The sequence below is a fragment of the Marmota monax genome, unplaced genomic scaffold (genome assembly GCF_021218885.2).
Source record: "Marmota monax isolate L192 unplaced genomic scaffold, Marmota_monax_Labrador192_F-V1.1 WCK01_AAM20220418_F8-fsc00011, whole genome shotgun sequence".
Lineage (NCBI taxonomy): Eukaryota > Metazoa > Chordata > Mammalia > Rodentia > Sciuridae > Marmota > Marmota monax.
The window spans coordinates 18,404,339-18,419,955 of record NW_026693082.1 but is presented as its reverse complement, the minus strand read 5'-3'; the positions used below and the strand labels follow the sequence as shown (position 1 = coordinate 18,419,955).

At 39.3% G+C, this 15,617-nt stretch overlaps 1 non-coding gene across 1 annotated transcript; it reads left to right on the top strand.

Moving 5' to 3' along the window:
• The first annotated feature begins 8,714 nt into the window (after positions 1–8,714).
• Positions 8,715–8,820, top strand: LOC124099279 (U6 spliceosomal RNA). Its single transcript, XR_006853912.1, has one exon. It is a non-coding gene; the product is annotated as a U6 spliceosomal RNA (small nuclear RNA).
• Positions 8,821–15,617: the final 6,797 nt, after the last annotated feature.

Here is a 15,617-nt window from a genome sequence, read left to right as displayed (position 1 = left end):
TACATTATGTATGTGTTAATATTTACATATATACATATATAATATATACATGCATTATGTATGTGTTATATAATGCATGCAAAGATATATACATATATAATATGTATATGTAATGGGGATAATTTTTCCTAATATATGAAATAGAATATATATGTATTTTTATGTGTACATATAAAATGGAATAATAAACAAAACCCATGTACCCATCATTCAGCTTCAACAATTATCAACTCATGGCAAAACTTGTTTCATTAATACTTCCATTATCCCCACCATCATTTTCTTTTGAAGCATGTTACATAGTTATGGTAAATAGTTAAGCATGTTAAATAGTTCAATGACTGTCTCTAAAAGATAAGAGCTCTTTAAAAAAAAATACCTAATACCTAATGTGTTTTGTACTAAACAAAGTACTTTTATCTTATCTGTAAAAACAAACACTAATTCATTTATCTCACAACATTCTTTCGCAGTTCAAATTTTCAAGTGCCTCATAAGTGCCATAATTTTTTTTAACAGTAGTTACTTGAGATTCAAAGAAGTCAACACATGACAGTTGGTCTGTATGTCTTCTAAGTCTCTTTTAATCCATATATTTCCCCCTCCAACCATCTTTGTTTCCTTGCAACATATTATTTATTTATTTTGTGTATTGAGAATTGAACCCAGGGCCTCAGACATTCTAAGCAAGTACTCTGTCACTGAACAACATCCCTAGCCTTTTTAAAATTTTACTTTGAACAGTGTCTTGATAAGTAGCACAAGGAGGCCTCAAAGTTGTGTTCCTCCTGCCTCAGCCTCCCGGGAAGCTCCAATTACAAATGTTCACCACTGTGCCCAGCAGAACCCAGATTATTTGTCCTCAGATTTTCCAAAATATGATTTATCTCAATCCAGTTAGAATGGTGATCATCAAGAATGCAAATATCAATAAATGCTGGTGAGGATGTGGGGTAAAAGGTACACTCATGCATTGTTGATGGGACTGGAAATTAGTTTGACCACTTTGGAAAGCAATATGGAGGTTCCTCAAAAAACTAGGAATGGAACCACCATATGACCCAGCTATCCTACTCCTTGTTATTTATCCAAAAGAACTAAAATCAGCATACTATAGTAACATATGCATATCAATGTTCATGGCAGTGCAATTTACAGGTTCTGGAACTAGCCTAAGAACCTGTTAACAGATGAATGGATTTAAAAAAAAAAAACCATGCTGTATCTTCATAATGGAGTTTTACTCAGCCACAAGAAGAATGAGATTATGTCACTTGCTGGTAAATGAATGAAGAGGAGAATATCATACTAAGTGAAATAAGCTAGACTCAGAAAGTCAAGTATAGAATGTTTTCTCTCATATGCAAGTCAGACAGAAATAAGGAATTAAAAAGGTGGGGATGCATCTGGTGAAAATAGAAGGGAGAACAGTGGAGTAGAGGAAGGAGACTGGAGGGGAGGGAGGAGGGATGGGAAAGAGAAGGAACTGTGGAATAAAAATGACCAAACCATGCTGTGTGCATGTGTGAACATACCACGATGATCCTATTTTTATGTTTACCTATAACACACCAATTTTAAAAACAATAGATCAATATAAGAAAGACCAACAGAAGTAGGAGAAGGAGACCAGGGGAAGAAAGGAGGGAGGGAAAGGCGAAGTACTAGGGATTAAAGTGGAGAAACTTATGTTATATGCATTTACAAATATGTCAAACAAACCCCATTATCATATATAATGATAATGCACTAATACAAATATTTTTTAGAAGACGACTTCTTTGACAGTATTGTGTCCTTCCACCAGAAGCATATAACCTTGGAGTGTTTCTGTGATGTTGATAGTTATTGGTACTAATGCCTAGATCCATTAATTTTTTGGACATGGTGATATCATAATTCCATCATTTCTTCTTCACTTATTAGCTGGAATACTTATATAAAGGAAAACTCCCTAAATTATTTAATTTCCTAGTTGATACTGGAAATGCAGGGTAAGCATTTAATTCTCTTAATTTATACTTTTCAAAATAACGAGTTGATTCACCAGCATTCTCCAACCATTGCCAACTAGGTTTGTTGGTTTATATCATTATGAACTTCTGAATTTAAATTTACTTCATATATTTCACCCCCCTTTCCTTGTTCATGGAACCCTGATTTTTGTTTAGGTAGTAATGAGTCACAGAAAAGAAATCCTGGCTTGTCTGAGCTTGTCATGCCAAGCCATTCTCATTTGGCAGTGTCTGGGGCAGGCATGTGACAAGCCCTGGTCACAGACATGTGGTACAAGGAAATCCAGTAGGAGGTTTCTAAAGAGCCCCCACCCACTCACCCACCAACTTCCTACTCCTACTTTCTTTTTGTTGTCACAAGATAACTCATTGGAGGGCCACTGCTGAAGCTCAGATTATCCCAGTATGTACATGTGACACATAAGCACGATTATGAACACTATTACTGCACACCTAGACTTGTTGACAGGGAAATCCATCCATAGTATGTTGTTGATGTAATACAAATCATTAAAACTGTACACATATAATTAAACACAGTTCAATTTACACAAGTGTTTACACTGAGATCTGTTTAGAAATATATTCACTTAAATACTTAGAGTGGTCATCTCTGCGTGGTGAGATGTTGGCTAATTTCTACACCTTTTCACCTATATTTTCTACAACATTTAAATTTTTGTAAATAAAAAACTTTTATAAAAAGAAGTATCATTCTGAGAAAAAAATGAAAAAAGATATGATTCTGGGTGATTTCTATTTATCTCATGTTTACTTATAAAGGATTTTTATTCAAATATACAATCCCATCATAAAATTATTTTTATAAGACTTCATAATTAGCATCACATGATTTTCTCTATGGCATGATTGTCAGGCAGGAAATGTTTTTATTCTGGAATAACACTTCCTCACAAACATTTTTCCGGAAACATTTAAGCATTTCCTGATCTGAACATTTTTGTGGTGTGTGTGTGTGTGTGTGTGTGCGTGCGTGCGTGCATGTAGCTTCTTATTACAATTTACAGTACTCTCTAGCCCACTTGAAAATAATCATCCTGTTAGAGAAGACAATTTTCAGAAAAATGTGTTTTGTTAGACACTTTCTATTCACTAAGAAAATAAAATTGGTACAATTTTCACATAGTGGTAAAAATGATAAGCACTCTCCCCTTAGCCTACATTTACAGGGGATACTGAAAATTGAACCAGGGGCCCTCTATTACTGAGCTACATCCTCCACCCTTTTTTTTATTTTTATTTTGAGACAGGGTCTCCCTGAGTTATTGAGGGTATTGCTAAGTTGCTGAGACTGAGCTCAAACCTGGACTCTTCCTGCTTTAGCTTTCCAAGTTGCTAGAATTGCAAGTATGTGCCACTCCACTCCACTACTTTAACCTATATTTAGGAAATTTTTATTTACTTGGTTCATTTGATTCTCTCAAGAAACTAAAAATTCTTAAAACTAAATATATTATATGTGTGTGTATATATATACATATTTATACACATATATATGTATGTGTTTTTTAAGGCAGTCTCTAGAGTAAAATGGAAAGGGGGCTTTTATTTTTGTAGTTAATGACCCTTTGCAAGGCTGGTCCTACCAGGACATCACACAAAGATTCAAGGCAAGGCTGACCATTGCAGTAGACAAAGGAAATAGAATCAGTGCTGTTCGTCCTGCATTATGATAGTTGCTATGGCAAATTTGATGTAAGAGATAACCTTTCTCTAATAGATCTTAGAATCTAAAATTTATAAGGTCAGGAAAACATGTGGGGACCAAAGGCTGGAGATGACTCTAGAAAGGGAGTCCGGGGGGGGGGGCACTTATGAACTTAAACAAAGGGCAGATACGGTCTGGAGGAAGCTGTGAGAGAAACAGATGGACACAGGGAAACAAATTGACAAGTGGCTCTAGGAGTCTAGAGGAATTTCTGCAATGGTTTTGAGATGGAGAGGGAAGGAGAAGGCAGAGATTAAGCAAATACTTACATTGTCTAGTCTCTGTGGTCATTTCTCTCTTGTTCTTTCTGAGCATCAATGGAGTCTTCAGAAGGATTTAACTTAACTCAGCTGGAATAGGAAAAACTGAGGATAGGGTGATTTCTGTACACACTTGAGTCAGAGCTTTACAGAAGGAATAGCTTGCACCTGGCCGCCAGCATGGATGTGGTGAATGTCTGAGTCAAGTTATCTTATGTTTGTGTTTTAGTTGGATAGATCCACCCATTCACCTATGATTGACAGTAGGAATCATCGCCCTACACAGATAGAGATGTGACCCTGACCCAGTGTAAAAGTTGTAGGCCATGAATCCCAGGGCTTTATGGTAGTCTTGAAATTACCTCCCTGTTCTTCCCTTGGGGTCTTCAGTGAGATGTTGCTCCTCCCACCTTCATGTTGGTGCTTTTTAATAACTTCTGGGATGGGGCTTCCTGCTAAAATGGTTAGGGTTAGGGTTAGGTCTTTTAGGGGACAGACTATCCTGAAGTTTAGTCAGAGGTAAGACAAGGCCTTCCTAAGTTTTCTTTGATACAGCAGGAACTCAAACCTGACCTTACCACCCTAGCCTGAGCCAGTGTGGGTCTGGAGAAGATATTGAAGCAGGTCTGCAATCTAGAGGAAAGATTGGGACTATTTCCCCAACAAGCCATTCAGACTGAGGGTCTCAGATCTGTTTTGGGTTAAGAACACAAAACAACTGGTAGAATTACACAACACACAGTCCACTGGAAAATATTTAAGAGCCCTATTTAGAAAAAAAAAAAACTTTGTTTAGACTATATTATTTAGTACCAGTGTCCATTCGATCTTCTCTCCTTCAGAGATTCCTATCTGTTTTGCTAGGGTTTGGTGCCTCAGGCCCAAGTCACCAGAGAAACTTTGGAAACCAATGCTGGTTTCATTTTGCAAGGCCGATATAATGTTTCTAAAAGCTCCATAGTATAGTCTGAACTGATGGTCTCGTATGTATCAAAGTGGAATGATAAACAAAATGGAAATTTTAACTGTTTTTGTACATTGAAATAATTACCCATGTAGTAGGATTGAGGTAAATCCAGCTTCAGGGTTTACAACATTAAAGTTGGAAGAGATCTGCAGAACATTCCTGGCCCTGTCCCCTGAACTGACCTCCAGTACCCACTCAAATGTCTGTTGATCCTATTCCAGGGGACTTCCAGAGCAATATATGCAAGGAAAAATGAAGACTAAGACTAGGCAAGTTAGGAATCAAGTATCAGTCAAAGCTTTACAACAGGGATGCAAAATAGGCAGGATTTTTATCATTAAGAAACGAGAAAGATGTGATGAAATGCTTCCTGCCTTTGTGGCCATGTTGCCTGCTCTCTTCACTCACCCCTGGCTCAACCCACTTCTGATTCCAGTATCTTCCTACAGGATTTGACAGGGATTTCTTTTGGACTTCTCTTCAGTTGAGATTAACAGTAGCTCTTCTTGGAACACCTGGTCTTCGAAGTCCTAGAATTCTTTGTTTCCATATAGCTCAACATTCTTTCATCTCCTGATCTCTCCCTATGACCCAGCATCTCCATCTATTTAATTTCCCAGTTCAACCAGTCTTCCTGGTACCCATGGCCTCATATTCTTTTTCCCTTTCCCCCTCCAATGAGGCCACTTGAACTAGTTCACATCTCAGATTTCCCATAAAAGTTCAGAGGAATTCCTGCCTCAAAGAGATAATCCCCAGAAGGCCTAATGGTTCACTTTTTATTTATTTATTTTTTAGTGCTCAGGACTAGAAAATGATCATTCTGATGTTCTGATGCCAAGGAGTCTCTTTCTAGCCCTCATCAGAGGATACAGATTGATGTATCCCTTTGACTGAATCCACCACTTGGTATGGAGAATTGTGATAATGCTGGAAAACCAGCACCGGTGAGTCTTACAATTCCCTTTTGTTCACAAAATATGTGATCATAGGTCAAAGCGAATTTTTATATGCAAGGTTGATGTTTTTAGCATCGTACCCCCAAATCTCCTGTCTCTGATTTACCTTTGCCCTGAGCTGATTTGGCTTTAAATTATAAATTAGTGATAAGACATGTATGTAGCATTATTTCATATGTGGAGCCATGGCAACAAAAACTTCTTTTAAAGAGAAAAGGAATTAACAATTATTGAGTATCTACTGCACAGGAGACAGAGGCACAATTACTCATAATGATAACAATAATATTCATAGCATGCTATTATGTGTCAGGCCATGTGCTAAGATCTTACTTGTGACCTATCTTAATCCTCATAATAACTTCATGAGATAAGCATTGTATTACTGTCCTCATTTATAAAATGAGGAACTTAAGCTTAAAGAGATGAGGCAACTTGCTTGAGATGAACTGGGTTTCAAACCCAGATCTATCTAAATCCAGCACCTTTTATATAGTATATTAGAGAAAAGGGGAACTGACTCACATGACATAACTTGGACCTGATACAGTCAGATAAGGATGAGAAAAAATGAGTTTTTAAGTAGATTATTAATTTCATCTCAAATTTTCAATACATTTAGGCTATGAATGTATATTTCAGTGAAACTTTGGAGACCATTTCATGAGCTGAGAATACATACATGTCATTGTTTCATTCTATTTGTAGTTTTTGTTACCAAAAAGAGTTACATGATAAATTTTATATTAATAGATAACTAGTCTTAATTTTAAGCAGAAATTTTCTTTTTAAATCTAATAGGCAAAATATATATAGTCTCATTTTTTTAAATTATTTGCTTTTGACTAAGAAAAAGAATAAATATAAAACCTAGCTGTATTGACTTTCGTGTTTCAGACCACTTTTAACTAGTTATTTAAGACTCAGTCCAAATGTTTCCTCTATCATTGGAGTTAGGGGGTCACAAGTATTTGTTTGTAGGAGGATTCAACCATTCAGCAGTCTCAGGATTGGGAAGCCAAAGTCTCTCCAACAGTGCCTTATAAAGCAAATGAACTTAGGAATTTAAAACTAGCTTCTTTCTTCTAAGGATGTTCTCTCCTCCCCATGAAAACTGGGTTGGAAAAATAAAAATTTATTTATTCTTTTGTTTCCTTTTCTTTTTCTTCTTTTCAGTACTTGGGATTAAACCAGGGGCACTTAACAACCGAGCACATTTCCAGTCCTTGTTATTTATTATTTTGAGATGGAGTCATGCTAAGTTGGTTAGGGCCTTGCTAAGTTGCTGAGGTTGGCTTTGAACTTCCATTCGTCCTGCCTCAGTCTCCCAAGCCACTGGGATTATAGGCATGCGTCCGTCACCTTGCCCAGGTTTACTTTTTAATTTACTTTTTAAAAAAAGTCTCTCGGGCCATTTAGTCAGCACTTGTCACCCAGAATTTCTCTCAATCTATTCATTTCAACTCCTAAAATGAAATCACAATCCTCACTGATCAATCTGGTTCAAAAAACACACATATACTCAATATTAGATAAATGCATATTAATATCTCCACTTAGAAAATCCTCTTATTTTAAAAAGGTAACAAATTGGATTTATTGTAGCCATATATCATTAAATATACAAAAGAAGGCATTTGTCCTCAGTTAAGAAACCATGCAAATCAGCTACTCTAAGACTTCATTTCACTATTGTCAGAATGGCAATCACCAAGAATACAAGAAACAATGAATGCTGGCAAAGGATGTGGGGGAAAAAGGCACATTCATACATTGCTGGTGGGACTGCAAATTGGTGCAACCATTATGGAAAGCAGTATGGAGATTCCTCAGAAAACTGGGAATGGAACCACCATTTGACCCAGCTATCCCACTCTTCAGCTTATATCCAAAGGACTTAAAATCAGCATTTTATAGTAACACAACCACATGGATGTTTATAGCAGCTCAATTCACAATAGCTAGACTATGGAGCCAACCTAGATGTCCCTCAATAGATGAATGGATGAAGAAAAGTGGTATATATAGGTATATATATTCAATGTAATATTACTCAGTTTTAAAGAAGAGTGAAATTCTTATGGCATTTGCCAGTAAATGGATGGAGTTGGAGATTATCATGCTAAACAAAATAAGCCAATCTCAAAAAAACAAAGTCCAAATGTTTTCTCTAATATTCGGATGCTAATTCACAATAAGGTGGTGGGGTGGCATTAGAGAAGAATAGCATTACCTTAGAGATTAGATTAGGTAGAGGGAAGTGAAGAGAGGGGAAGGGAGGGGATGTGGGGATAGGAAAGATAGGAGAATGAAATAGACGTTTTTACTTTATGTATATATGTGACTACATGACCAATATGATTCTGCAACATGCCACTCAGAAGCATGAGAAATTATATCCCATCTATGTATGATATATCAAAGTGCATAAATGCATTCTACTGTCATGTATAGCTAATTAAAACAAATAAAAATTTTAAAAAGAAGAAGAAGAAGAAGTTTACGGGGAAAGTGTATCCTCTCTGTAAGCTGACCTGCACTGTATACCCCACCCAGAGAAACACCACTGGGAGGGTAGAGGTTAAATAGACCCATAATATCAAGTGTTGGTAAGCGTGTGGGGAACAGGCATTCTTGTTAGGAGTGTATGCTGAAACCTCCTCTTTGTGGTTAATTTGGTAAATATTGATCAATATTTAATATAAACATATTTTGACATATTAACCCTATGTGTTAGTCAGTTTTGCATTCTGTGACCAAAATATCTGATAAGAACAACTTAGAGTGCCACTTCGGCAGCATATATGCTAAAATTGGAACAATACAGAGAAGATTATCATGGTCCCTGTGCAAGAATGACACAGAAATTCATGAAGCAGTCCATATTGTGTGTTTTTTTTATATTTATTTTTTAGGTTTCAGTGGACACAACATCTTTATTTTATTTTTATGTGGTGCTGAGGATCGAACCCAGCGCCCCGCGCATGCCAGGCGAGCGTGCTACCACTTGAGCCACATCCCCAGCCCCATATTGTGTTTTTTTTTTTTTTAAAGAAAAACTTAAAGGAGGGAAAGACCCATACAAACATATCCAACAATAGTGTTGTATTCTCTGGACATCTCTTAGCCCAGTCAAGTTGACTCATAAAACTAACCATCACAAGAACCAGAGATCTTCCTAATACAAACCTACATATATAAGATTGAAAAGAACATTTTCACCTGAGCATTTCCACAAGAAGGTATCAAAGAACTCCAACTAATATTCCCACCTTTTGGGCCATGCTCAGAATAAGAGGTCCTTAGGATCTGAGTCTGCTCTGTGACAGTAACCAGGGTGGGAAAAAGGGCTACGGGAGAGGCTCCAGCAATTCTTTCCTTCATACTGGGAGTGATGATTAGGACGTAGGCAATCTAAAATTACAAATTTTTACTGTACCACCCTCATTCATTGCTTTTATTTATATTTATTTTGTACTTACCAGGTAACTGGTAATAACTTTGGTTGTTAAACCAAAGACAGTGGACAAAAATAAATAATTTTATGCAAAAAACATCAATATTATTAATTGAAAAAGTTCATTGCAACATTCTCTACTCATTTCTCAAGAATTACTATGTATCACTTATAGGAGCTTACACCGAGCACGGAGCGGCTGAGTTCCGGCTCCCGGAACCGTCACGGAACCGCCCTGGCTCAGGGCTGCGGAGCCCGCGGAGGCTGCTTCTTGGACCCTGCTACTATCAGAGCATACACCAAGCACTAAGAAGCCGAATTCCGGCTCCCGGAACTGAGCCCGCGGGGGCTGCTTCTTGGAGCTTACACTTATAGGAGCTTACACCGAGCACGGAGCGGCCGAGTTCCGGCTCCCGGAACTTCCCTGGACCAGGGCTAGGAGCCCGCGGAAACTGCGTCTCGGTCCGGGTCCTGCTGAGGGCCGGTCAGGACTCACCCGTTGCTTGGGTTGCCCGGCAAGGGGAACGAAATGCTGCCATTCGCATAGGATACCAACATGGCAGAGATCTGATGTCAGCAGAAAGCGGTGGAGGAGAGATCTTCATCAATACCAGCGGTGACATAAGCAGTTGGTCTCCTGGTAGGGGGGGTGAGGCTCAGTCACCCGAGTCTCCTCAATTTGTCCTCGAGCCAGAGGGAAGGAGCCGGGCCGCCGCCAGCCCCCGGAGCAGGCCCAGCGGCTCGCCAGCGTGGTGACCGCGTGACCCCAATTGGAGAGGGGGCGGAGCGGAGCCGCCACCCACACCCGCCAGGTGGGCAGACCCACGACCCAGTAGTACATGGGCGTGGTAGGAGGGGCAGGGCAGAGCCGCCCTTCGCGCTTGCAAGGTAAACAGACCAGTGACAGCCTGGCGGGTCAGGCCCAGTGGCCTGCCAGTGTGGTACACACGTCACCCCAACTCGAGTAGGGGCAGAGCAGATCCTTCTCCCACGCCCGGATCAGGCCCTGCCGGTGTGGTGGTCACGTGACCCCAATTGGAGTGGGGGCGGAGCGGAACCGCCACCCGTGCCCGCAGGGTGAGCAGACCAGTGATCAACCTGCAGATCAGGCCCAGGGGTCCGCAGGCATGGTAGGAGGGGCAGGGCAGATCCACCGCCCGCGCCTTCAAGGTAGGCAGACCTACAACAGACCGGCGGATCAGGCCCAGGAGCCTGCCGGCGTGGTACAAACACCACCCTAATTGGAGTAGTGACAGAGCAGAGTCGCCTCCCTTGCCAGGAACAGACCCAGCGTCCTGCAGGCGGGGTAGTCACGACACCCCAATTGGAGTAGGGGCAGAGCAGAGCCTCCACCCGTGCCCGAAAGGTGGGCAGATCTGCGACCGACCAGCGGGACAGGCCCAGTGGCCTGCTGGTACGACAGACACGTCACCCCATTTGGAGTAGGGGCAGAGTAGAGCTGCCGCCCGCGCCTGCAGGGTAGGCAAACCTGCAACCCACCGGCGGATCAGGCCCGGTGGCCTGCCGGCGTGGTACACTCGTCACCCCAATTGGAGTAGGGGCAGAACAGAGCCGCCACCAGCTCCCAGAACAGGCCCAGTGACCTGCCGGCGTGGTAGCCACGACACCCCAATTGGAATAAGGAGAGAGCAGAGCCGCCGCCCGCACCTGCAGGAAAGATACGCAAGCAGTATGAAAAGACAAGGAAAGAAAGGACCACAAGCAATGCAGGTCAACGCAACTTTAGAAGAGGTAACAGCTGCAGCAGATGGAATGTCAGATAAAGAATTCAGGATATACATGCTTCAGATGATCTGGAGTATCAAGGAAGACATTAAACAGCAAAATCAGACAATGAAAGATCACTTCGACAACGAATTACGCAAACAAATCCAGGAAGCAAAGGATCAATTATACAGGGAGATAGAGGTTATAAAAAACAAGCAATCAGAAATCCTAGAAATGCAGGAAGCAATAAACCAACTTAAAAACTCAATGGAGAATACTACCAACAGAGTAGAACACTTAGAAGATAGAACATCAGACAATGAAGACAAAGTATTTCAACTGGAAAAGAACATAGACAGCTCAGCAAGACTGTTAAGAAACCATGAGCAGAACATCCAAGAAATATGGGATAACGTTAAGAGACCAAACTTAAGAGTCATTGGGATACAGGAAGGTACAGAACTCCAAACCAAAGGAATGAGCAGTCTATTCAATGAAATAATAGGAGAAAACTTCCCAGACTTGAAGAATGAGACAGAATCCCAAATCCTAGAAGCCTACAGGACGCCGAATGTGCAAAATCATAAGAGATCCACACCTAGACACATTATAATGAAGATGCCCAACATACAGAATAAGGAGAGAATTTTAAAAGCTACAAGAGAAAGGAAGCAGATTACATTTAGGGGCAAGCCAATCAGGATAACAGCTGATCTTTCAACACAGACTCTGAAAGCTAGAATATCCTGGAATAACATATTTCAAACACTGAAAGAAAATGGGTTCCAACCAAGAATTGTGTATCCAGCGAAATTAAGCTTCAGGATGGAGAATGAAATTAAAACCTTCCACGATAAACAAAAGTTTAAAGAATTCGCAGCTAGAAAACCATCTCTTCAAAACATCCTCGCCAAAGCATTACAGGAAGAGGAAATGGAAAATAACAATGAAAACCAACAGTGGGAGGTAGGACAGTAAAGGGGGGGGGAAATAATCAAAGAGGAAAACAAACAATGTTTAGTAACAGAAATAAACAAATATGGCTGGAAGAACAACCCATATTTCAATAATAACCCTAAATGTTAATGGCTTAAACTCACCAATTAAGAGACACAGGCTAGTAGAATGGATCACAAAACAAGACCCAACAATATGCTGCCTACAGGAGACGCATTTGATAGGAAAAGACATACATAGGCTGAAGATGAAAGGTTGGGAAAAATCATATCACTCATATGGACTTCGGAAACAAGCAGGCGTGTCCATACTCATATCAAATAAAATAGATTTCAAGCCAAAGTTAATCAAAAGAGATAAAGAGGGACACTACATACTGCTTAAGGGAACCATACACCAACAAGACATAACAATCATAAATATTTATGCCCCAAACAATGGTGCAGCTATGTTCGTCAAACAAACTCTTCTCAAGTTCAAGAGTCTAATAGACCACCACACCATAATCATGGGAGACTTCAACACACCTCTCTCGCCACTGGACAGATCTTCCAAACAAAAGTTGAATAAGGAAACTATAGAACTCAATAACACTATTAATAACCTAGACCTAATTGACATATATAGAGTATACCACCCAACATCAAGCAGTTACACTTTTTTCTCAGCAGCACATGGATCCTTCTCAAAAATAGATCATATATTATGTCACAGGGCAACTCTTAGACAATATAAAGGAGTAGAGATAATACCATGCATCTTGTCTGATCATAATGGAATGAAACTGAAAATCAACGATAAAAGAAGGAAGGAAAAAGCATACATCAATTGGAGAATGAACAATAGGTTACTGAATGATCAATGGGTTATAGAAGACATCAAGGAGGAAATTAAAAAATTCTTAGAGATAAATGAAAACACAGACACAACATATCGGAATCTATGGGACACATTGAAAGCAGTTCTAAGAGGAAAATTCATTGCTTGGAGTTCATTCCTTAAAAAAAGAAAAAACCAACAAATAAATGATCTCATACTTCATCTCAAAATCCTTGAAAAAGAAGAGCAAAACAACAGCAAAAGAAGTAGAAGGCAAGAAATAATTAAAATCAGAGCTGAAATTAATGAAATCGAAACAAAAGAAACAATTGAAAAAATTGACAAAACTAAAAGTTGGTTCTTTGAAAAAATAAACAAAATCGACAGACCCTTAGCGATGCTAGCGAAGAGAAGAAGAGAGAGAACTCAAATTACTAGCATACGGGATGAAAAAGGCAATATCACAACAGACACTTCAGAAATACAGAAGATAATCAAAAACTATTTTGAATCCTTATACTCCAATAAATTAGAAGATAGTGAAGGCATAGATAAATTTCTTAAGTCATATGATCTGCCCAGATTGAGTCAGGAGGATATAGAAAACCTAAACAGACCAATATCAATTGAGGAGATAGAAGAAACCATCAAAAGACTACCAACTAAGAAAAGCCCAGGTCCCGATGGGTATACAGCAGAATTTTACAAAACCTTTAAAGAAGAACTAATACCAATACTTTTCAAGCTACTTCAGGAAATAGAAAAGGAGGGAGAACTTCCAAATTCATTCTATGAGGCCAACATCACCCTGATACCTAAACCAGACAAAGACACTTCAAAGAAAGAAAACTACAGACCAATATCTCTAATGAACCTAGATGCAAAAATCCTCAATAAAATTCTGGCGAATCGGATACAAAAACATATAAAAAAAATTGTACACCATGATCAAGTAGGATTCATCCCTGGGATGCAAGGCTGGTTCAATATACGGAAATCAATAAATGTTATTCACCACATCAATAGACTTAAAAATAAGAACCATATGATCATCTCGATAGATGCGGAAAAAGCATTTGACAAAGTACAGCATCCCTTTATGTTCAAAACTCTAGAAAAACTAGGGATAACAGGAACATACCTCAATATTGTAAAAGCAATCTATGCTAAGCCTCAGGCTAGCATTATTCTGAATGGAGAAAAACTGAAGGCATTCCCTCTAAAATCTGGAACAAGACAGGGATGCCCTCTCTCTCCACTTCTCTTCAACATAGTTCTCGAAACACTGGCCAGAGCAATTAGACAGACGAAAGAAATTAAAGGCATAAAAATAGGAAAAGAAGAAATTAAATTATCACTATTTGCAGATGATATGATTCTATATCTAGCAGACCCAAAAGGCTCTACAAAGAAACTATTAGAGCTAATAAATGAATTCAGCAAAGTGGCAGGATTTAAAATCAACACGCATAAATCAAAGGCATTCCTGTATATCAGCGACAAATCCTCTGAAATGGAAATGAGGGCAACCACTCCATTCAAAATATCTTCAAAAAAAATAAAATACTTGGGAATCAACCTAACAAAAGAGGTGAAAGACTTATACAATGAAAACTACAGAACCCTAAAGAGAGAAATAGAAGAAGATCTTAGAAGATGGAAAAATATACCCTGTTCATGGATAGGCAGAACTAACATCATCAAAATGGCGATATTACCAAAAGTTCTCTATAGGTTTAATGCAATGCCAATCAAAATCCCAATGGCATTTCTTGTAGAAATAGAGAAAGCAATCATGAAATTCATATGGAAAAATAAAAGACCCAGAATAGCAAAAACAATGCTAAGCAAGAAGTGTGAATCAGGCGGTATAGCGATACCAGACTTCAAACTATACTACAGAGCAATAGTAACAAAAACAGCATGGTACTGGTACCAAAACAGGCGTGTGGACCAATGGTACAGAATAGAGGACACAGAAACCAATCCACAAAACTACAACTATCTTATATTTGATAAAGGGGCTAAAAGCATGCAATGGAGGAAGGATAGCATCTTCAACAAATGGTGCTGGGAAAACTGGAAATCCATATGCAACAAAATGAAACTGAATCCCTTTCTCTCGCCATGCACAAAAGTGAATTCAAAATGGATCAAGGAACTTGATATCAAATCAGAGACGCGCCGTCTGATAGAAGAAAAAGTTGGCTACGATCTACAGTCAGTGGGGTCGGGCTCCAAATTCCTCAATAGGACACCCATAGCACAAAAGTTAATAACTAGAATCAACAAATGGGACTTACTCAAACTAAGAAGTTTTTTCTCAGCAAAAGAAACAATAAGAGAGGTAAATAGGGAGCCTACATCCTGGGAACAAATCTTTACTCCTCACACTTCAGATAGAGCCCTAATATCCAGAGTATACAAAGAACTCAAAAAATTAGACAATAAGAGAACAAACAACCCAATCAACAAATGGGCCAAGGACCTGAACAGACACTTCACAGAGGAGGACATACAGTCAATCAACAAGTACATGAAAAAATGCTCAACATCTCTAGCTGTCAGAGAAATGCAAATCAAAACCACCCTAAGATACCATCTCACTCCAGTAAGATTGGCAGCCATTAGGAAGTCAAACAACAACAAGTGCTGGCGAGGATGTGGGGAAAAGGGTACACTTGTACATTGCTGGTGGGACTGCAGATTGGTGCAGCCAATTTGGA